The 25,124-nt window shown below is 36.3% G+C and overlaps 2 long non-coding RNA genes across 4 annotated transcripts in view; both read left to right on the top strand.

The window, feature by feature from the left end:
* LOC129145940 (uncharacterized) overlaps window positions 1–3,934 on the top strand; it is a 35,237-nt gene extending 31,303 nt beyond the window's left edge. For both annotated transcript variants that reach the window (XR_008552161.1, XR_008552160.1), the window contains one exon: window positions 196–3,934. This is a non-coding gene — a long non-coding RNA (uncharacterized LOC129145940). The remainder of the gene's footprint in view (window positions 1–195) is intronic.
* A 14,801-nt stretch (window positions 3,935–18,735) lies between these two features.
* The window catches only part of LOC119247403 (uncharacterized), a 40,712-nt gene continuing 34,323 nt past the window's right edge, over window positions 18,736–25,124 (top strand). For both annotated transcript variants that reach the window (XR_008552159.1, XR_005125740.2), the window contains exon 1: window positions 18,736–18,969. This is a non-coding gene — a long non-coding RNA (uncharacterized LOC119247403). The remainder of the gene's footprint in view (window positions 18,970–25,124) is intronic.

The following is a 25,124-nucleotide window of genomic DNA, read 5'->3' as shown; positions in this document are numbered from 1 at the left end:
TATAAATTTCTGAAGGGAAACCTGACCATTAATTGAAGCATAATTATCTTCAAGGTGAAAATACTCAGGGATGCCAACTTTGAGGAACATAATGCCTTTGACTCATTATCATTTTCTTGCTTGCTTTATTGTTATCCTTCTGGTTCTTTGTGGATTCATCTCTTGCTGCCCCTTAACTCTTCTATTGTATTCCAGTTGGCAGTTAAGGAACAAAAACAGAGCAATAAGACTGCATGGCCACCTTTTCCCAGTGCCACCAACTGGGAGTTAAGCTGACTAACATTTTGAAAGCCCAGCCCATTTCGTTCACAGCAGGCATGGAAGGTAAAAGCATTTTTATATTAAAGAACAGACTTTGTTTCTTCAGGTTCTTGGTCTAGTTTCTCTTGCTTGCCAGTTGGGGAGGAAAAACGAAAGTAGGTTGGGGAACAAATACCTGGGGTATTTAATCAAATACCCAGCAACTCTTTGATGCAGAAATTTCACTTTCGAGGATTAACTATGGTGGATTTTTGTCAATCCAAATGGATATTCCCTTCAACCCAGCCTGCTATTGGGCTACATCCTTCCCCTGCCTAAGTAAGATTCAGCGGAAGAATTCCAAAGAGTTTTAATAATAGCTCCTGGGTTACCAGAAACTAAAGATGTAGCATGAAAATTTCCATCAAATATAGATATTTATGAAGTTCCTCAAACAACACATTTTACAAGCTCTTTTTTGCTTCTGTTAGAACAAGAAATTGAGAATTGATTTCACTGTGTTCTGTTAATTTGCTTACTATTTTCTAAGTGGTAAGTATAAACCTCCTTAATTATTTTATGAAACTTAAGTTAATTCACAAATATCCTAAAGTACATCCCTATATTGATCCTTGACTTTTTGACCTGTTACTCTACCAGATTGGATGCCTTTTTCTCACGTTCTTTCCAAGGAGAGCTTAGGGAACAGAAAGAGAGAAATCAAGATGAATAATGTAATAATAACAGTTTGCATTCCTATTGAATGTATTTTAAAGTAAGCTTAAGATTACTATACAAGAGTCAATTAAGAGCAATGAATGTTATAAATATTTAATATTACAAGACTAAATTTCTAAGAAGTGTCAGATTATTGAAAAATTCAAAATATTCTTCAGTTAGTGCCCATATGCCATATGTTGAAATTAATTTTTATAAAGCCTCTTATTTCACTGGAGTTGGAACCTAAATGCACACTATCTTACCATAGAATGTAACTTTATAGTTTGTTTTGTGTTAATTAATATGGCATTCTCTGGATATTTTTATCAAACAGGATCAAAAGCTGATAAACAATAGAAAATAAAATAACATTTTCTTTGAAGTTTTAGCAAAATGTATAACAAACACAAATAACTAAAAGCCAGTGAATGCCTGTGCCCTGTCTGTATATAGAACCTTTTTAAAAGTATGAGGTTCCCTGTTATTTTAACAGTTAGACAAATTCTTTAGCCAATGTAGTTTCAAGTTGACGAAGATTTTCTACTTATAAATGTCCCGTGGGGCCCATGAGGAATCTCAGATACTCATTTCTTTTCTCAAGAAAGTTTCAGAGTCAATAAGTCCAAAATTTTTCAGTTACCTGGACTTCTCTGCTTGACTCAAGCAGCACTGCTGTGGATACAGCCAGATTCTTTCAAAAGCTCGACACGGCTGATCTCCATTGCACTTAAGAGCACTACAAGACCTGGTTTCTACTAGCACAGACCTTACCTGTTTAATTAGCATTTTTTGATTTTCAAAACCCTTCTGCAGGTTAATAGTGGTTGGAGGAAGGAGCAAAAGTGTGAGGGATGAGGACTATTTTGTGTGTCTCTTTTCCTAAGTTGGTAAATGAAAAAATGTTGGCAAATAAAATGTCTTTGTTGTTGGATTCAATAATTGCATGAACTGTGAGTTGCAATATATTGTCACAGGAAGGACAGAGGGAAGAAGGAAGTTATCCTTCAGCCATTGTGAGTTTTAGGGGTCTCCAATGTTGTCTGTTAATAGACTAAAGAGAAGAATACACCATTTCTCGCTAATACAACAAAAAGAATTCATTTTTAAATATGAATGTTGATGATCCATGATCTCGTTTAATGGGTACAAACACATATTCATAGGCATAGACTTGTCCAGACCTTTAAACTGAGTAATAAAAATGGTAGCGATGAGAAAAAGGACACCCCAAGCCGTCTGAGGTGGGAGCGGCTGTTGCCAAAACAGGTATCAAGGCAAGTGCATTTTTAATTCGAAGTTTTGAGTTGAGCTTAGAAATTCACACACATTTTACATTCAGTTCCAATATGTATCATACTTAGTTCATTATTGAAAGAGTTTTAATTTGCTTACCTTTGAGTACAACTGCTGTTTGAGATGGGTGTGCCACCTTTGCCATTTATGGCTCAGAGCATTCATTCCTAAGTAACACCAGCTCAGAGAATTTCTTAAGCTTCTACCAGGATTACTTACTACTCATCCCAGTGCTCTCACATGTTCTGGATCCTCCTATTCAAGTTTGAAAAGCACAGAAATAGGGAAATGTAAGGGGAGCTAGATGAACTGGCACTCTACAGGTGACCTGTAAATTACCATAATTATTTGATATCTTCATATTTGAAGGACTAGATGTTGACCATCATTGTCAGAATTTAGCAAAAAGCCCCATCAAATTTGTTAATTTTTCTGACCCTCTAAGCAAGTCTTTAAATTTTAGAAAGTTTCATTTTCTTTGTTTTCAGAGATATAGAAGATTTGTCTTTGTTTTCCATTTCTACTTTTGCCTGAGGCTCCCCCCATTAAGATTTAAACCCTTTCCCTCCTTGGCTCCCATCTTTTCTGAGCATAAGCCTACTGTCTTTTTTCCTTCTCAGCCCTGTTTTTATGTATGTGGTGTTAGTTAAGTCAGAAGATTAACAGCTCAGAGGCTAAGGAGCTCTAATTTCTTTGCTACAGGGTCTAGAATATTGGTGTGTGTGTGTGTGATGAAAACATTGCAGCTTAAGTATAGTGTGCGCACGTAGTGATTAAGCTGGAATTGGATTGACTGGTTTCAATTTCTGCTCCCCCACTTACTAACTGCATAAACCGTTTCTATCCCTCATCTTTCGCTATAAAATGTGGAAAGCAATCATACCCACTCCCAATGGGTTGCTGTAAAGATGAAACAGAGAAATGAGTATAAAGCTGGGGGGGGGCGGGTGGAGGCTTGGCATATGCTAAGAGACCAGTAAATATTACCAGTGATCTTTAGCATTACAATTATTTATTACAGGTCAGAGCAATACTTACATGCCCCATATACACAGTTTTTCCATATGATGCATGATTCAGAGAAATACGGCTAAACTTGGGCACAATTGTAAAAGGGCAATATCTGCTCTCAGCATTGCCAGCTTTTATTGAGAATTTGCACATTCTCTTTTTACTCCCATTGAATGCATAGGAGCCTGCCTCTCTTCTTCCCTTGGCTGGTTCAACCAGCTTTCAAGAAGGACCTGAAATTTATCCACACGAAGTTCTGAGTGACTGAGAACATTTTGGGGTGTTGTTCTTGTAAAGGTCACTGACCTCTTATCCAGGGTCAAATACTGAACTGATGAGATTTAAGCATCCCCAAAGCAGCTGGAGAAATTTGAGTGTGATCCGCCCCTTATCTTCTGTGGCTGTCCCCAGAGTGGGAATGGTTAACTGGGCCAAGGGTAAGGTTAGTTCTGCTGAAGCTGCCTGCTGGGGCTCTCCTGGGGGTTGTCTGACATCCTCAAAGGCTTCCTCTCTCTCTAAGCCTAGAGCCATTTGGGAATGTCTGTCAGCTTTTCCATTTTCTTGCCCACATGTCTGTGAGTCTTGAATATAGTTTGCATTAAACCACAAGCTGTAGCCCTTTGAACATTGTTTCCTAATATTCTTCCTTATTTTTGGATATACATCCATTTTTTTAATCCATATCCCATCCATATTTTCATTCTTGGTTGCCCATTGTATTTCCTTCACAAAGGCCTTTATTCATGATTTGAAGTTTTTCAGACATCAAATTATTATTCTGACACAGTCTCCTAAAATATTCCTCTTTTTGTGTAACTCTACCTGTATTTTGCTGTGCACAGACTTCAGGATTTCAAGGACTGGATTCAAGTTTAAGATATGCCTCCACTAGCAATGTATACTTGGAAAGTCATTCAATACCTGAGTTTGTCAATGAAGTGGAATAGGAGTGTCTGCTGTAGTGGTGTGAGAAGCCAGTCAAAGTGTTTTGTAAACTCAAAAATGGCGTACACGTTTTTTTGTCTTCTTTTTTGTATTATAACTACCACATTTTAAAAGCAATTTTAAAAGGAGGGCATGAAGAGACATATTATGTTTAGTATTTTTCTAAAAGAAGAGAGTAAATGATCGCCTTTTGACATCCCCCTCCCCATGACCTGCAATAGATCTTCTTTGCATTCTTGGGATATCACTGTTAGTTGCCTTCTGCCAGCATTACATCATTTACTGCAGACACAGCCCAGAAAAGAATATTCCTAGATGAAAATATAGGAGGAGAAATGTCCGCTGGAAAACAGAAGGGGCCCCAACTGATGGGGTAGATCCATGTGCTGTCAGAGGATCCAGACATTCTCTAGAGCACCTGTATATAGCAAGGTCAGGTTGAGGTGCCCTCAGGTGATTCAGATATATGGGTGGAGGCTGAGAGACATAGCATTTTCAGGCTCTTCTACACAAGTGAGAAAAAAGACCTAATATCTATTGAGTACCTACTATGTGCAAAACACTTTCATAGCAACTGCTAACTTTGCGTTTTGCTAAACATGGAATAGGCACCGGGCTACCCCCTTTACCCTGTTACCTGATCCTTACAGCAACCTTGTGACACTAGTCTTACCTCCTTATCATTGTTGAAGAAACTCATTGCATCCCATGCTATCAGGTTACCTGACCCCGCACACAAGGCTACACTGCGTTGCTCAGTGCTCCCCTCCAAAAGGACACCCCTGCTCCTAAATTACAATCTGTTGTGGATTGATCCTTTCATAAAAGAGAGTAAAATTGAATTACTGGAAAAATAAAATTAAAAAAGACATGCAAAACACAAACTCAATTCTTTATTATTAGATTCCACAAATATGAAATGACCCTGTCACATTGCTGCAGGCACTTCTGCACACTGGCTCCCAGTTTCTGCTTTATCTCACGGTAGCCACATAACAAAGCTGCTGTCTCCCAGCCGGTGCTTCCAGGAGCACCACTCCAGCTCTGGGATGCAAAGAGAGCTGCAGACCAGGCTGTCCTCACTCATGAACAGACATCTTGCGGCCATACATTTAAAAGATTTAATTTCAGTATTTACCAGTGAGACCTTGCTCAATACTCAGGTTGGAAATATGTTAAAACACAGAAAAAGTTAAAAGTCATAGCCCTCTTTTTCAGTGTATTTTTTAATCTCACCAAAGTTAAATAGAATGTCTTAACAATATCCCCATAGGAATCAAATTAATTTTGTATGGAATACTTGTATTATTTGAAAGCCTATCCTTGCTTAACCTACATAGCCAAGAAATGTAGACCACTGGAAATGAGCTTATTTGATATAATAGAGATAGTACCATACTGCAGGTATATGGCTCTCTCTCTCTCTGGAGGACAGTCTCATTGTTGTGTTTATTAATTAAAATTCTCTCCTGCTGCATCCAAGTAGGTTAAAGAAATTAAAAGAAACTTGATAACAAAGCCAGCCAAGCAAACATGCCTGGTTAGTTTCCACAGTACTAGAGAAATGCTTTTCACCTGCTTCTTCTGGCTGGGCAGAGCAGTGAGCTTAACAGCAGTCACTATTTCAGTGTTCCTGAAAGCAATTCTGGAAATAGAATGGCATGAAAAACAGCGAGCACATGTTTCCCAGGGGAGAACAGGGTCTGCACAGGTGCCTATCTCTGAGTCCATCTGCAGAAGTGTCTGCAGGAAATAGATGAGAGAGAAAGGCTTAATAAACAAAATGTCAAGGTTGCCATTTTTGATGTTTATTTAACAACATCATATTCCAAATTGAATTTCAACACAAAACTTCATTTTTGCCTCATTCCTGATCCCCCACACACATCAGTGCTGTTTAGAATAGAGCATCCCCAGTTAGGATTAGTCCCAGTTAGGTTAATCTTGATTGCACTTTTCAAGGAAGAGATGCTGGATTAAAGGCTCTGTTTGGACCAATCATTGCATTGTAACTGTTATAACTATGTCAATGTAGAACCTTTTCTGCATTTAGTAGAGAATGTGAAATAATGGCAGAAAGTACAGAGACTCCTTTGTCCTTGTTATGCATCCTTTTGCAGAACATAACATTGGTGACCTTAGAACCCTGAACTTCAAATGAAGCTCCATTCTTGTTGTAAGCAATATCCTGCTTTGATGTACTAATCTGTTCTTCAAATTTAATGTAATTGTTGATGTTTGGATATTCATGGTGTGGGAAATCCCACCTTAAAAATAAGATTATGAAGACTTAGTTCCGCCTCCAAAGTTTCTAGTCTGGTCTTGGAGACACAGGGATGGAGAGAGAGATTGAAAACATTGTAACAAACAAAGGACCAATAATGTAGGAAGTCAGGAATTGCTTCACAAAACAGGTGACATTATCCTAGAACTGGAAAAATAAATGAGAGTTTTAAATTTAGTAAAAGTAAGACGTATACCAATATGTTTACACAATGTGGCTTTTCTTTTTTCATTGTGACCTGTTTTCTTGGAATTCCCTCTCAGCCTTTCTGTGGAACTACAGTTTTTGTGGAATTTTTTATATTGTTTCCTTGCTTCGCCACATCTTGTTCCTTATATATGACAGTAGCTAAAAGTTAAAAGTGGCTAAAAGCAAAATTTGATTGATGCTTTCCAGTTCTCCCCACTATCTTTGCCATGTTTATTGCCAGTAGCTTCCTTCTAGTTTCAGAAACTCAACATCTGCTGATTATTTTTATTTCCTTCTTTCCCTATAACGAAATCCACCAGTAGCTAATGAACTAATTATTAAATAGGACTTTAGCCTTGCCTTTAAGGGCCTATAAAACAAACCAGACACAGTTAAAATAGCATTTTATTTTTAAAAATAAAGTTATATTCTATTTTAGCTGTGAGGCATTAACAAAATGGAGGCTTTTGTTTAAAAAAAATGAAAATGAGAAAGAAATCTGAAAGGATGTTAGAGGATGTTTTGAAATATCACTTTTAAAGAATCCAGGTAAAAAGTGAGCTTATAAAAAATAAATTAGAGAAATTTGAGTGATAAAGGCTGTACCTACACATTGCTAACTGGCAAACTAGACAAGATCAACAACGAAAAAGAGTTAACAGTGGAGGAGAGAAAACACCACCCAAATGAGCCAAATAGGCTCCTGATCATGCTTGGCTGCAAGAGAGACATGGGGAGAGGCCAGACAAGATTTAAGGGTCATTGGTAAGGTAGACCCAAACAATGGAAAATGTCAGCTAAAGTGTGAAGGTAGCATTTCCTTACATATATGTATGTCATGAAAGCAACAAATTTAAGTCTCAGTCTTCTATTTTTTGTAAAGACATGATCCCCATCCAGAGTCCTATAGTTTTGACATGAATAAAGACATCTGAATGTCTAGCTGAAGATGTGGCCCATAGTGCTGCATAAATACCAGCCACTGTTTTTTGTTTTTTTTCCAAATTAATATAGATGGATACAATTAAAACACTGCTTTTACAAACAAAGCCAAAACCTTGGCATTACACTTTGACATGTTCTTACAAAGATTAGAAACAGCAGTGAAGGAGAATCACTTATTTCCTATCCTGTAGCACCTGTGATCCAGACAGAGAAGACAATTCATCTAGTGTTAAGCATGTGACAAAATGAGTAGAGAGTGGAACTGGTGGAACTGATATGGAGCTCTCCCCAAGTCTTGGGGCCTATCTGAGAGTTTCCTTCAGATGTGGATTTTCAGCTGGGAGCTAAAGAATCAATTGAAGGTGGCCAGCGGGTAGGGAGGTGGGTAGGGGTGGGCTGAGCTTGGAGGGGCAGAGTTTAGTGTCCAGGGATAGTATGAAGTGGGAAAAAAATGCTAAGCAAATATGAGAGACAGGATTGGAAGTCTTAAGAGAGTAAACCTATTTGCCAAATTCCAGAATATAAGAATTGGGTGTGACCCTGTAGTTTGGACAAGTTGGACAATCAGTTATCAGAAGACATCTATAAAATGGTACAAATGATATATACCTTTCTCTCATCTATAAAATGGTACAAATGATATATACCTTTCCTAGCACATAATATAACTGGATGGATGGGCTGTATGAAAATGAAAATTCTTTGTGAGTATTAAAACATGTGAAGATGGGCTTTATTTATTGGTAATTTATATGGTAGGGAAACCATTTGGAAAAACTATCTAAAAAAAAATAATCCATTTTGAAAGATTTAGATCCAAGATTGTGAATTCACATGAGCCAGGCAGACTGTATTAAAAGTGAAGGGAGCTTAATCAGAACTATGATATAGAATAGTAGGGTCTGTGGCAAATTGGAAAATTCATTCTCTGTCTGAAAATCAAGATATGTGCTGTTCCCTAAGAATGTAAGTATAGCAATGTCAGGTCTTCTCATTTAAGCTTACTTTCTTTAAAGAGCTTCTAATTTTAAAGCTTAAAACTCAGATGCTTATATGAAGCTGGTTCTGGTTGGTAATTAGTTCAAATATTCAGCAGGGACAGTGTGTGAGTCAATTTGAAACCACCCCCTTATCCCCAAGAGCTGTGAATTCTGACCCATGGCCTATAACATCAGGTTCAGGTGAATAATGGAGAGAAAAATACATCTCTAATCATTTGTAATTAATGTCATATAAACAGGCCATATTCTTTGGTGCACAGACAGACTATTACTAAGTTAAAATATGGAATTATGTAAATGGCAGACTTTAAGTTCCTTGTCTCTAGAGTGCTAGGACATCTTGCTTACTCTTTCATCTTTTTCCCTTTCTGCACAGCTCAGTGTAGCCTCCAAAGTCCCATTTGCTGAGTGCTATATTGAGTGGGTCACTCCCTTGCTCACGAACTTCCATTTTTTTCTTTATTTCTTTCTCTGTTTCAATCAGTAACCTAAACTCTGAAAAAGAATAAAGGAAAAAATACCAACTCTGTAGATAGCTTCAGAGTTTACTTTTATAATAAAAACTGTTTGAATTAGACCTTTACATTCCTACAGATAAAATAAACCTCTTATCTTGCTCAATAAAATTTTCAGAAGATAAAATTGGTAAAGATGATATAAAATTTAATCTTTTGGTACTGATGTTGTCTACTGTTTTACTTAACATTTTGAGAAGTAACAGCTTCTGACTTGAACTCAAGAAAACACTTTTTTGTTGATAGTGTAATCGGTTTTTGCAATGGTGTCAGCAAATGTAGAGCTGCTAATTTTTATTTTCAAGAAAGATCATTTGGTAGCTTCCATCACATACCTCAGATTCAAAATCTAAACCTCTGCTTACTTCCTCTTATATTGTCTTCCTCTTCAGTCATCCCACAGAAATGATTTCTTTGTATTCTTCTCTTTATTCTCTACATCTAGTTCTTTGCTTTTTTTCCATGTAAACTGAGTTTTCTGAACTTATTTGATTGGCTATCAACTTTCCAAGTTCTTTGAAACCACAAATAAGCAGTTGTAGAGATGGTAGTTATTTTTTTAATAGACTCTCAGAAATTTTCATAAACTCAGCAACAATGGTGGATCTTGCTAATCATTTATTATTATGACTTTGTTTTATTAAACTATATTAAATCTCAAGTCAATTGAAAGTAGATGTAAATACCTGATGGAGTACCTAGACACACACTTTAATGAATAGATTTAATCCAAATGTGAATGACTATGTTTCATACAATTTATTTATTATTTCATATTAACATTTTAATCGTAATATTAAAATATTGCCCTAAAAGTATTATTATCACAATAACCTGCAGCTGTAATGGATGTAATATAATAAAACCTAGTTTTCATCTTTGGCTTTTCTATTACCAATAAAGGAGAACTCTTAGTATTGTGTTTCTTTTTAGAAACACAGAGGAAAATAAGAAGTTCTTGGAAAAAGATTATTTTTTAAAAGGGGTCACTTTTTTATTTTTATACTTATTTTCACCAGGTCTTGGTTATCCAAATGTATATAGTTTTAGATTTAATTGCTTTATATATAGGATATGAAGAGAGGGTAATTTCTTTTTCACTTAATTACTATACTGCATTCTACGTTTTAGAAACATGGAAAATTATTCTCAGATTTATGATCTGATATTAGGGAAGGAAATGGTAAAGGAGTAATATGAGGAGGATTACCTTCCTGGAAACCTTAGTAACCCCTGTGTGAGAACCCCTCATTTTTTTTAAAGATTTATTTATTTATTTATACAAGCACTGGGTACAGTCAGAAGCGCAGGAGGGTGAGAGAATTCACCAGAGTCAGACCTGGGAGCAGAGCAGGCAGAAGGACCGAAGTACACTGCTGAGGGGAGCAGCGGGCGGCAGGAGAGGTCTGTGCGCCATGTGGGACCCTCCTCCAGTGGCCGGGGAGCAGCGGGGATCGAACCCGCACTGCAGAGGCTGCGGGCAGCTTCGCAACCCAGCGCTCAACTGCTGCACCACTGGGGAGGCCCGAGAACCCCTCATTTTTAACCTCCATATTGTGTTCATTTTCATTTCACTTTGTTATTGATGGCTTCTGACAATTTTAATTGGAAAATACTTAGTTCTCGTTTCTTCTTTGGAATTTTTATTTTGAAATAGGTAAAATGTAGTTGTCTGATGTGTGCAAATTATTTAATGGTATCTAAGGAAAAATTAATTGAATGGCTCCCGTATGGTATTCACACAATTTGAAAAAATATTAATACTTAACTCTTATTATTATGCTTACATAATTACAAATGAACATAAAAACAGTTTTAAGTTATGAGTGCCTAGGTGATCTGTGATGAATGCAAAGCTTCAGTGAATGACTACTTGTAAAAATGTGAGATTTGAGAAAAGATTAAACAAAAATTGACAGCTGCATAGGATGATGTTTAGATTTCTTCTACTCTAGTAGAGCATATGCTTGGATATGACAACAAAGACTGAAAAGGTTTATAGTGAAAACTAACTGAGAGTAACTCTTGTCTTCTGCAGTAATGACTATCTCAAATATCTTGCTGTCAATTACACGTGGTTTCTTTCATGCAAAATATAAATATAAATGGGGACATAAATATAAATGGGGCAATGGCAGGTATTACTAACTTTGCCATTCTTATCCATTAACTAAGAAAATGTACATAGTTGCTGTTACATGTTGGTAATGGAATGGATAATACACAGATGGCTTCTGTTTTACTACGACCACTTACTTTTATTCACCTAGGGTTTTCAGTATAATCTAAAGATAATTTTCAGAGTTGGTTTTAAATTTTGATATCACTGCCATGCCAGCATATTTAAAGTGAATTTAAGAAAACTTCTACATATAAATCTCATTGCACAAAAAAATTCAAAATTTGATTTTAGGTTTTCAGATATGATAGAAATAAAATATAGATCTTTGTGTCTGAAAAGCAGTTTATTTTCTTATACATTGCCACAAGGATATATATACAATACATTTAAATGGTCTGAACCGTTTAAATATTTATTAACCTTTGAATATGTGAAGTCATTTATTATTGAAAAGCTGTTTGCTTTAATAAAAGTAGCCATCCCAACAAGTTCAGTGACACTTTCTAGGTTAGTAGTATTGGTGTTAGTGATCAATTGTATGTGATGGGGGAGAGAAAGGAAGGAGTTAGGGACGGCACCAAATGCCCTGGTTTGAAGACAGTAATGCATGATGATGCCATTGTGATTAATTCTAGAAGTAGGATAATATCCTGAGGCTAGAGATGGAGAGTATATATTAAGTTTGAAATACTTGAAAGAACTTCTAGTAGAGATCTCCAAAACTTATTAATATGGATGCGGAATTAGAAAGAGTGGTGACTTTCATTTTTATTTGTACCTCTTGAGACAGGTAAGAATTTGTTGAATGGAGGAGGTTGTATTTATGTAACAATGGAACATATTTTGCCTCAAACACTAATCTAAGAAAATAAGTGAAAGTACTACAGGTGGAAACTTGGCAAACTAACACACAGTTAAAGGTTAATAAAATGTAAGAGTCTTTCAAAAAAGACCAATGAAGCAAGAGAAACAAAGAAAAAGGACACATTGAAGTCAAGGCAAACATGAGTTTTTGGCAGAAGAGAGGTCTATTGGTGCCAAATTCACTAAGTTGCTAAGAATTGTGAAGACCTCAGCATCAGCCTTTCGTTGGAAATAAGGAAGCTTATAGTCATTGTAGAAAGGATAAATTGGTGGAAATGTAAGCCACGTAATGAATAAAATGATATGACTAAAGGAAGTTAAGTGTCAGTAGTGGTAGGGAGGCTATATTTTCTCCACATTTGCTGTTAAGGGAAAGGAGGGAGATAGAATGACAGCTACAGCAATGGTAGCATCAAAGGAAGACTTGAGAAGGTAAGAAACTTGAGCACATTTCTAGAGAGAAATGTTTATAATGAAAGAGAGAAGCACATCACTCAATGGAGCAACTACTGGAGGTAGGGCAAGAGGGTATCATCCAGGATCCAGGAAGAGACATTGGGAAGAAAAACGTATACCTTCTTCCTCCAGAAGAGGAGGAACTAAGTTAAGAATGATTGTCAACTGGTAAAATAAAGACATTTTCTTCTTTTAGATTCTTTTGTTCTTTAGAAGTCAGAGGCAAGGTAATTAGCTAAAAGTTGACAAGAGTAGTGAAGAATTGTATTAGCTGCTTTGAGGACAAGGATAGAGAGCTAAGTGGGGGCTAGTGAGTTTCTGAGTTATCCCTTTATCGTGGCATCAATCTTCCCAGTGGTGTAAGTTCTTTTCAGCATCATTGAGTAGGTTTGGGGAAGGAATAGAGAAGATCTATTAGTTTAATTACCCAGAATTATAGAATGATTCAGAGATATGACAGAAAGACAGTAGAATAAGATATAAAGATGTAAGATGTAAAAGTCTGAAAGTGGTGATGTGGTGATATAAGAGCCTGAATAATCAAGACTTCTAACATTGCTTTTAATTTTCACTACAATCTTAGAGGTTTAGGCAGAAAGACTTAATTTATTCTAAGGCATATTTAAAAGAAGACAAATATTTAGACAGGAATCAGCTTCGCTTCTTTAGTAGTTTCATTGTTGTGTAAGGTGGCATAAATGGAGGAAACCTAGACTCACTGGCATAATTTTCTTGAATTTTTGTAGTAAAATATATTCTCAGAAAGTTCATCTTTGAATAGAATTTTAACCAGGAGACCATCATTACTTTGTCTCAACAGTTATCTTTGTAATTGCTGGAATTCTTACTTGCATTCTAGTTAGTAAGGGGTAATAAAGATAGACCTTTGAGAAGGGATAATTATAAATTTATTTATAAAGATCCCATTGTAGGCGTACAGCTGATACTAGAATTCCTCTACTCTGTTGGTGTCTTAAGTTAAACCTTTAATTTACTGTCAATGAGATTTGTTGAAGTCTGCCTTCAAGTATAAAAAGCTTTTTCATTAATATCTTCTCTGGGTTGTGACACAGTGGACTACATATCGAAGGTCTGGTTCTGCACTCAACCACTTAAATCCAAATATGTCACTTTATATCTTAGGGCTTCAATGTAATCACCACACAAAGAACTGTGCTTTCCTCAAAGGTTGAGGCTGAGAGCCTGTCATGTAAGATAAATCGCCTTATAAGAAAATCCTTTTAGATGGACAATTAAGATGATTCTTCCCTATTTCATTCCCCACCCTTTCTCCCTTCCTTTCTCTCTCTCCCATATTGAATGAGACCATACAATTCTGGAAATAAATATAAATAAAGTGAACCACATCTTTATCTATCACTCTGGTCCTCAGCATAAATGCCCTAGTTTGATATAGGTGTGGCTCTTTATTTTTTTGTTCTAGCACAATTGTGATTCATTCAATTTTTCATCAGGTCATAAATAGCTTGTCTTATCTTACCCATAGACTGTACCTATCTAAAGAAATGGATTCCCTCACATCTCCATAATCTAACACACTCTTTAATACATAGTGGATGGTCAATAAAGCTTTGTTGAGTAAGTTAATTAGCTAATAGATGAGTTAAGATAAACACATTTGTTTTCTGAGATTTATAATGGAGGAAACATATTTACGAAAGACAGTATAACCACCTCTTAAAATGTAGTGATCTGTCCTGTTAGACAAAAAGGAATACATTTAATTAACTTGACTCATTTACTATTCTCAGCAATGAAGCAACTGTAATTTTGCTGAAAATTATAGTTAAACTGCTATGAGAGGCATTTTTTGAGAGTGCCTAAAACAAGAGATGAAGACATTAAAAATATCATATTCATAAAAACCAGAGATGGGGCAGGTTAAATTTACAGAGAAAATAACATCTTTGTTTTGTTGACATCTAATGGCATGTGATTTCTGTGATTCACTCATTTGAGTCATAGAATGAATAGAATTGAGTCATAGAATGAATTGAGCATCCAGATTTGTTGTACATGAAGATGAGCCATCATGAGCTTTAATAAGAAACTGAATTGTCAAGATAGTTTTAAAAATCGGTATGGGGCCTCCCTGGTGGCTTGACGAGGAGTTAAGTCTCAGCACTATCAAGCTATCAGCAGCCACTGCAGCATGAGTTCGATCCCCAGCCAGGGAGCTAACTGACCCACATGGTGCAGCAGACCTCTCCGATCTTGCCCGCTTCTCCCCTCAGCAGTGTATTTCAGTAGAGCCACCTGCTCTGCTGCCTGCTCTGTCTCTGATGAATCCTCTTACCCTCTCGCCTGCACCCCCTACATTCTTGTATGCATAAATAAATAAAAATAAATCTTAAAAAAATCAGGGCCTTCCTGCTGGTGCAAGGGGTTGGGATGCATCCTATGAGGCTGTCCATAGCCACGGCAGCATGAGTTCGATCCCTGGCCAGGGAGCTACCCACATGGCGCAGCAGACCTCTCCTGACTTACCCACAGCTCCCCTCAGCAGTGTATTTCAGTCAATCTGCCTGCTGTGCCTCCCACTCTGTCTCTGGTGAATCCTCTCACCGGCCACACCTCTGGCCTGTTATATGCATTATATAGTCATATCATTATATGGTCATTATATGCATTATATGGTCATTATATGGTCATACCATTATTCAAACAAGTGATTTCATAACTTGTCTCAGTAGAGTGTTAGTAGAATGAGAGGAATAATTTCACTAAATTAGCTGTTGCTCGAATCTTGCCTTGGTCTTTTACCATGTAGGTAGTTACTTCTGGAACCACAGGTGACACCATATTTATTGTGCATGTTCACTTTATGTGACATCCACCAAAATGGTTAAACTTGGTACTTTGGTGATGGGCATGGTGCAGTAATACACATCTAAAGAAGTGTGAACTTACACTCCTTGATCCTATGCAATGTTGTAAACCAGTGTTTCCTCAGTTTTAAAAATTGATACAATTAAAATATTAAAATCTATTTTAAAACAAAATTTTTAAAAAATTCAATTTATCACTAGCCTGTTTTGTCTCATTTCCACCAAAACAAGTAAATGTGCTGAATTTTTTTCACATGCACAGTTTTTATTTTTATTTTAATAATTGTACATTGTACAGTTTTTTCCGTGATTGGGATCTTATTTCTACTCTCCTGACATTTTTTACTTCCTACCTCCACCACCCTCTTTAATTACAGGAATCAAAATTAAAAATTTGACTTAACTGTTAAAATTGAAATTTCTTTTAATATTTTGATCTGCAGTGTTTGAGACTATAGAGCAGAGAGGGGCAATTACCTTGAGGAGAATGGTTTCTAGTGGAAATTTATAACAATCTCTTTTGGGAAATTGCACTTTATCAGGGAGATAGAAATTAATTCAGGGTGTCTCTCTTCAGAAATTCTTTGCCATTACTTTCCCTTTCTTATTATCTCTGCTTTTCTGAAAAAGAGAGCATGGAATAGTGAATGGAATATAGGTTTTGGGTTCTGAAATGCCAGGATTTGAATTTTGACCCTGGAACAGACTTAGGGTGTATGAGTCAGGACAAATTTTATTCTTCCTGGGCCTCACTTATTTCATGTAGGAAATGATTAGTGTCATTTTGAAGAGCAAATGAAATAACTAATTACAGCAGGATTAAAAGTGGAATGAATTAACCCATAAGGAGATGTTTACTTTGTAGTTGAAGACTATAGGGTGTGACAATGATGAAGTGACTTTGAATCCATTAAGTCTCTTAGGCTAAAGAAATCCATTGCTTTATAATCACCTCTAGTTTTCGTATATGCATTTGGATATAGTTTTAGCTGTTGCAAACACTTGATCTAATTCAACAAGACAATATTCAGCAGATACAAAACCCTGTAATTAAATTTTTTAAAATCAGTTTCATGAGTATAAAATGGAAGGCTTGTCAACAGTGCAAATAAGCAAAGATCTGGAAGTTTTAGATGATGTTGTATTTCTGTATTTATCTACCAAATATATATTTTCGGTGCACGTTATGCCTTTATATTCAGTGTTGAAGATGGAGCAGTAAACAAAACAGGCCGGAATTCCTACCTTCATAAAATTTATTTTTTTAAGGTTCATTTTTTTATTTATTTATGCGGCGGGGGTGGGGGTCGTGGTGGTAAGAGGATTCATTAGAGACAGATTGGAGAACACAACAGGCAGATCTACTGGAAACACGCTGCTGAGGGGAGCAGCGGATGAGACAGAAGAGGTCTGCTGCACTATGTAGGTTAGCTCCCTGGCCGAGGATGGCCATAGCTTGATAGATAACTGATAGATAACTTGATAACTGCAGTGGCTGGTCATAGCTTGATCGAGCTGAGACTAAAACCCCTGCGCCACCAGGGAGGCCCCATAGAACCTCTTTTCTAACTGGTCATAAACTCAGTTCACAACCAATCCAATGAAATTGAGAGGAAGGACAAATTCCCTTTTATGTTGCAGTTTCCATCTATTATACATCAAGGCACCTATGGATTTAAGCTGATTGAACTCATTTCCTTTCTTATGGTTATTTTTGGTGCTATAAATTAAAAGGGATGTTGATAAGTTGGACTGTTTTGGGAAGACAATGCCATGAGTTTTATGAAACCATGATGTGTCATGAGAAAGAGGGAAGGAATTAATTGGTTATGTCTAGTGAACTAAAGAGTAGAGGAAATGATAGCTGATCTCAAGCATTTGATGGACTGTTTCAAAGGAGAGGCGAACTGACTCTACATGGTTTCAAATGTAGGTCTGCCTAGCCAAAGAGCAGCTGCATTTTAAGTAGATTTCAGTTCAAATTCAGAGCAGAGAATTTTTTAATTACAGGAGTTATTTTGTGGACAAGAGGTTATCAAGATACAAGAGGTCACCAACTTCCTTCTTGCTGAAGGTAACTCAGCAGAAGTCGGTAGAACAGTGTCAGGATCTTTGCCCAGTGGCAGAAAGTGATTTGGTTTTTCAACTCTGTGTTATTTTTGCTCTATAGTTAACCCTTGCAAGAATTTATAGTCAAATAAGCCCAAAGCCTATATATTTCTAGTGACAATATCTCTATGGGTTTCTGTCCTTTGAAGTTTTTTATAATTTTGTAAACATGCGCTGTAATGAGGTCTTTCTTAATTATTAGCCATCTTTAAGAAACATTTACTTAGTATATGGATTTCACTTTTTTTTTAAATGGTGATTCCTTGGAGATTTGCCTGTATAAATCTATTTTCTTGTCAGGATTGGAGATGACAGGTTATTTTAATGTCCAAATATTCATTTCTATGGCATATCTATATATTTCATCAGTCAACCCTCTGTGAATTTTCCAGATTTCGATTAGCTTGTCCTAAACCCCTGGCAAGCTAAATTTCTCTAACAGTCTTCAATGCGTTGCATTAAATGCCTGTTCAGCCTTGGAAGATATATTGATTTTTTTCACAGCAAAGTGACAAATACCATTTTCATGACTATAATAGAGATTGATTACGTTTTATGGAACACAGAGGGAGAGCTGATCATAGTGAGACAACCTTGGGGCTTACAAACTTGAAAAAAAATCATTTGAATTAATAATGAAATTAATGAATTCATCTGTTGCTGATGAAGTAGAAGTATTTTAAGAAAAAAAAATGAAAAGTTCTTTAGCTACACAAGCACTCTGAATTAAGACTAATTTCAATATGTTGGAGGTGCTGGTTTTATAAAACCTTTTAAAAAGTTAATAGTAATTGTTTTCAAAGCTAATACTGTCACATTAACTCTGACACAGCCTACGTGGTAGGTGATAATAATTAGACTGAAAGATGTTTTTCAATTAAATCAGGACAAATCTTAATCATGATTGATGTCAACTAAATCTGAAATATTAAGAAGTCTATGGGGAGCAGCCTGGATTCTGATATGATTTATGTAGTCTAAATTTAAAGTTGAATTGGTTTCTTTTTCATTCTAAACATTTTACAGCTGGGCCTAAACTAGAATACTTAATGTTATATGCTTTTATTATTCTGCCTTGCTTTGGAATAATAACTTTTACCATATATAATCTAAAAGGTATTTTATTTTATTTTTTTTTAAGTTTTTTTTTTTTTTTTTTTTTAATTTATACATACAAGCACTGGGTACAGTCAGAAGCGCAGGAGGGTGAGAGAATTCACCAGAGCCAGAGCGGGGAGCAGAGCAGGCAGAAGGACTGAAGTACACTGCTGAGGGGAGCAGCGGGTGGCAGGAGAGATCTGCTCGCCATGTGGGACCCTCCTCAGGTGGCTGGGGAGCAGCCGGGGATCGAACCGGTGCTGCAGAGGCTGCGGGCAGCTTAGCAACCCAGCGCTCAACCGCTGCGCCACCCGGGAGGCCCTAAAAGGTATTTTAACAGGCAACAAAGAAACATATACATGTCACAAACTTAATGTGCCAATAAAGACTCATAATTCTTTCTTATCTTTTTAGCCTTACCTACCTCTCTTTAAGCTCTAGTCAAGTCATTGTTGAATCACATGTTCTCTCAAATTAGGTTGTAGATTCTTCTATTTCCATACTTTCCACCTGGAAAACCAATTCATTCCTCTCCATCTCTATCTTTATCTTATCTCTGTTATCCTAAGTCAATCCTCCCTCTTAAATAAAGACTTCTATATCTTCATCCTACAGTGCTCCACTTATGCAGCATTATTCACGTTAGGTGTTTGGCACTTATGGTTTAGTGCTGTTGCTTATGTTTCTTGTGTAATTCTTCTGTGTCTCGCCGAGAGCCTTCCACTTAATCAACACCGTAAAAATGTGTTGGTTGGTTGGTTGGTTGAGTGAGTGAGTGAGTGAGTGAGTGATAATGTAATTAGACTACCAGGGAGCAGGTCAAACACTGTACTTCAACCCCATGAAGCCACTTCTTGACATTTTATAACTTGTTCTGGTCCTGAGAGTCTCTCACTTCAAATTGAATTGCTTGTTTGGTGCATAAAACAAAAGCTAAAGCTTACCATATTGGGTCTATTAAGTGCATATTTAAATCACTCCACATGAAGTGCTTGAGAAAGTTCATCTGTATCAAAGTTAGAGATTTAAAATTTTTATTTGAAAAATCTAATAACGCCATACATTTTTCTCCCCAGTAGTTCTTTATATCGCTAAAGGTCCAGCTTGCTCAGCTTTCTTAAATGGGTTTGGTTTTCTTAAAAGAAAAATGTTTTTAAGGTCAAAATAATTTCTTATCAGTAGCTACAACATAACATTGTAGTGAGATCATAGAATAAATGTAGCATTTGTCACAGGTGCAGAACCTTAAGTACATTGATTACTGTGCTATATAGAAGCCAATTAGCTGGAGTATAAGCTGGCACTATGTTCATATAAATTGAGACATACTTCATGCTACTAAAAATGAGAATTTACTGAGAATGAAAACTGGAACTAACTTATTTGCCAATGTTATTCAAGATAGTTTCAAGAACTCCTGGTTTGAAAAAAAAAATACATCTAACCCTATTCGATGACAAAAGTAAACTTACATTATTTTGATGTTTTTTTAAGTTTGAAAAGCAAGTGCTTGGTAAGTCACCTTGGAAAAATCGAGGTGATTAATTGGTCATTTTCCTGGACTAAAAACATCTTGACAAATAAAAAGACGGACATATAGTCCTTTCTGTTAAAACCACAGTTTAGGGCATTAGTGGACTGTCTTTGGCCAGGCTGGTCCCCTGTGGGTTTGACTGTGGTGGAGCAGGTGTGCGCTTCCAAAGTGTCTTCACAAGTGTCTCAGTGGGGCTCTCCTCCCACGCCTCCACGGGAGACAGCTCATCTGTTTAATCCTTATGTTTTAGTCAACCTTTCTTATTATGCAGACAGGGCTCTGCAGCTCAGCTGGATTTTGACTCTCCGAATGAATTGATGGGGTTCTTTGATCTTAACTGTGTATCGCATCTGTTTCATCTTTCCCTTCATGCATGGTGTTCCAAACTCCAATTCTAGTTGGTGTTCTTAAAATGGTTAATTATAAAAACAAATAAAAATTGTTATTTAAGGCTCAGATACAAACTCCACTTTTCATCTTTGACTTCTTTTTCAGTCATAGCAAACTTTCTTCAATTGAATTATGTCACCCTGTAAGGGACCACAAGCCTGGATATTATTTAACCATGTGTACGATTGTGTGTGTGTTTTGTTGGATCAGATTTGTAAAGAAAATAAGAATGATTTATCTTTACATCTCAATAATTGTATGAAAGCATAACATCTTGTTAACAGATCATATCAAAACAAAAGGCATACAGACCTACCTAGAAAAATTATCCTTGGACCATACAGATCTTGTTAAACAATATTCCTCTTTTTGATGGAGTGAAAACTGATCTATGCAGATAACCTAGCATTCTTGGTTGTAGGATGCTAAAATAGCATTATTGCTTTTGTGCATATCTTTACAATGAAATACACGTGTTCTGGTATGAGATGGGAGTGGAGAGGTATTGAAGGAACAGCAGGGATTGTTTGCTTATCCACATTAGAGCATATAAAGTTATGATTAATTGAACCAGAAAATATCAAGTTTTTATCTGAGTAACCTTTGATATTCTAATCTGGTATTTTGAAGTCTTGTATTAATTCCATTTATTTTTAATTCCTCATGAATCTTCATTTATCTTTAAGTATACCATGACCCAGTGATGATAATGTCATGTCGAAGCTGTCAGAATAATTTCAGCTGAGCAAAATTCTGATGTTTCCTAAGAGCCAGAGGCATTTGAGAGCGTTATGAAAAGATATTTCTCCAAGAAGAGGAGTATTGTGGTATTGACTTAATGGTCTGTTAAACATACACCTTATCTTGACATATGTGTCCATGCATATGTATACATGTATATATATGTGTGTATGCATGTAAGTTATTATAGTGTATATACATACATCATGTGTATGCATTTATGTGTATACACTAAATATACTAATAACTTAATTATCAGCATATACATTTTCCAAGCTCGCACATGGCACTGACCTCTGAACCAGGGAAATTGTTATCACTAATTTGTGCTTCCTATATGGAATCTGAGAATAACTGCAGGAAGGAAGTAGGAAAGGTTACCAGCCCTTCTCCTGTGTAACTGGACCTGTGCAATCTAGACCCCTGTGTTGTTGAGGGTCAGCTATTCTTCATTTATGTCACATGACTTTATTTGCTTTAGTTTCTTATCAAACACACCTAATTGCTATGTTGCTTCTATAAAATTAAAATAAAAATGCCTACACCTTTAACCTGATCCTGTGCTGCTTGAACTTCTAAAATGTAGGATTTAGCCTTGCCTACAAGAAAAGGATCAACACAAATGAAAACTCTCACTTTATTTCTACGCTTTTCTGTGATTTACAAATATTTAAAAGTTCCACTTTACATTAAAATAATATTCCTCTGGTTCACTGATGTAACCCCCCAATGCAATGCTGCTTCCTATGTAAGAATGTCTTTAAAAGATATTAACTTGCTACCTGCCTGTTTCCTTGCATTCATCAATTCTGACCCATATTCATCCTTCACTTATTTTTTGATTATTTCCTAATAGTAATTGGGTAATTAATCTGACCTCAATTATTTCACCTGGATGTGAAAGGTGATCTTTCATTATCCCCAGAGAAGGAAGGGGAAAAGACATTTATATTGGGTGTGGAGATGGAAATATGATTTCTAACTGTTAACTGCCTCTGAAATGTGCTTGTACCCTTTGCTCTATGATCACCACAGGGTAGGCTCAATTCTTGAACATCTCTTGCTCACATAGACTTCCAAAGAACCAGCCTAAGCTCCCAGAAGTAGCCAAAGACTGAGTTACATTCAACTCAAAGGTTTGGATGACCCATTAGTGGATCATTGTACCAACTTAATAGAACACAACCAGCATTCAAAGGGGGAAAAAAAGCAAGAGAATAGAAAATATCAGAGTACATTACAACATCCGTGAACAATCTTTTTAAGAAATTGAGTTTGAGTACTTGGTTATACTGTGAATATTTACTTTGAATCTCAGTCAAAAAGAAAAATAGAGTGCAAAATGAAATGAATTGGGGCAAATCATTTCTAGTAACTTTTTGCTTGGATGATAGATTTTAGAAATTAAAGTTTTATTTTATCATTTTCAAATTCTATTATTTTTCCCACCAACTGTCCTCAAATAACCACAGAAATGAGCTCTTAGCAATAGAAATAATGGAAGCTTAGCAGATGTTTCCAGAATTGTTAAGAGCTGGGTGGTATTAGCTTACTGCGGGTATAATATGCTTTCTGTGGGTATAATATGCTTTCTGATTAAGCTAGTTAGCTTTAAGCAGTTGTTTTAGAAACAGATGTGAATATTTAGTTACACTAGAGAAGCAAAGAGATGATAAAGGATCTTGGTCAATACCTTACTTTGGGCCAAGCAGAATGATTATAAACCGTAACTATGTAATTGCATTATGGCAAGAAAGGAAATAATAGTCATTATGCTTTTAAAATATCTCAAGGTCAAAATCTTTGCTTTCTACATAAAAAAATTTTTGTAAGTGTGATCCTTCCTTCCATTGTGAATGAGATAATTGGATTTTTTCCCTTGCCTTTATATCTACCAGGAGTTAACATAGGGAGGAAAGTAGTCATTCTTTTATTGTACCCTTGCATTTTATTTCAGGACTGAGAAATGTTTAAGTGCTATTCATCATGATACTCACGAGAAAGAGAGAAGGACAAAACTGATAACTGGTTTGTACATGTAATTCTATAATTTGATATTCACTGTGGTCCTTACCAAGCATCTCATTCTTACCTGCTGTTACGTTCACGGCGGTGTGTGACCTTGGTACCCCGCCACCAGCAACAGCACTTCAGATCTTGTTATAAATGTGCAATATCATGTTCCACCCCAGACCTCCTGTATCAAAATATGCTTTTTAACAAGATTCCCCAAGTGATTTCCATGAACATCAACATTTAAGAAGTACTGGCCTAGCAGATAAGCATTACTGTCTGCTGTATGGACCTGTAGCCATTTCATGGATAGCATTTGCCCTGGAAAACAAAAATTAGCAAGGGGGAAGGACCAACCACTTTTCAGACCTCATTCACTGTGATTGACCATTTAATGGTGTTTAAAATTAATGATGATACTGATGCTGAGAGCATCAAGACAAGAGCGCCCTTATCAAGTGCTTCCAAGCTTTGGCCATTGTATCTAGTACCTCTACCAACCCACTTAACAATCATCTTTCCCTATGAGTTCCATGCTATTTTACAGACTGGAAATAGAGACTTTGGATTGCCAAAGATCAGCCCATTGTCAATCCAGGCATTCTGATGCATAACATCTGCAATGGGCAGTTGTACCTGTTAAAAGTAAGAAAGACAGTTTGTTTCAAATAGGGAGAAAATATAAAAATTACTAAGAAAGTATCAATGCACATTTGCCTAGATAATGTTGTGATTAACAATGAGCTCGCAGATTTGCAATTTTGAAAAGGCAATAAAGACATTGAATTTTAAACCCACATCAAACTTTAAAGCCATCAGTCACAATTTATTATGTATTAGGAGTGTCTACCATGACTCTAGAATTGTATAGAATGGAGGAATGCAGTGTGTCTCTCTCCTTATAAAACCTTGATAAAGAAGATAACCTTTGAGACAGGAGACGCTGCAGTCATACCAACATTTGGGCATTTATTGGGTGAGGAAATGAATTTATGCAACAAATGTTATTGGAAATAGCAAAAAGAGATTTGGAAGCAAAGGGCAGTGTGGTCATATTATGGTGCAAAAATACAGCTGTATGTCCTCTGGATCAACCAGGCAGTCATAAGCTGGTGAGCCATGTCCATGAGCATGGAGACTTTTTAAAGAACCTGAGATTGCACGTTCGAGTAGGAATAATGAATTTTTATATAGCTGTTAAATTTGTTAATGTTTAAATATATATAACATAAATTCATACTCTGCTCTACTATGGAAAGGTCTTCCTTCACTTCTCCCCAAGCCCAGATTTCCCACTGAAGCAATCACAGTTAGCAATTTCTTGTATTTTTTTTTAGAGAATCTCTAACTAAGCTTCACATTCAAAATTCATATTACACAAAATACACACGACTCTTCATGGTTCTTTCCTTTTCAATTTATCATAGGTGTAACTTCATATTAATGCTTCTTCATTTGTTTTAATGGGTACCTGGCATTCCACAGTGTTAAGAGTCTACATTTAACTAATTCCCTTTGTGACTTTTTAGAATTTTCTCAGTTTGGCTATTACAAATTGTACTGCAGTGAGGATCCTTGTTCATCAAGTGTATGTGAATATTTGTATCCGTAGGTCTTCACAAAGTCCTGGTTTATTTTTATTTTATATTTACTATACAGTTAAGTAATAGGAAGAGCTAAGCAATTAGAGTCATAGGCAGAGTAATGCTAATAGTTGCAAACATTGTTTACTATGTGCCAACTACTTGATAGTAGTTGTTTAGTTCTTGCAATTCCACAAGGGTGTTATAGTTACTATTACTGTT

The sequence above is a fragment of the Talpa occidentalis genome, unplaced genomic scaffold (genome assembly GCF_014898055.3).
Source record: "Talpa occidentalis isolate TD23 unplaced genomic scaffold, MPIMG_talOcc4v2.1 talOcc4.16, whole genome shotgun sequence".
Taxonomy (NCBI): domain Eukaryota; kingdom Metazoa; phylum Chordata; class Mammalia; order Eulipotyphla; family Talpidae; genus Talpa; species Talpa occidentalis.
Note: the sequence above shows the minus strand (reverse complement) of the source record. Positions and strands in the feature narration are given on the sequence as shown.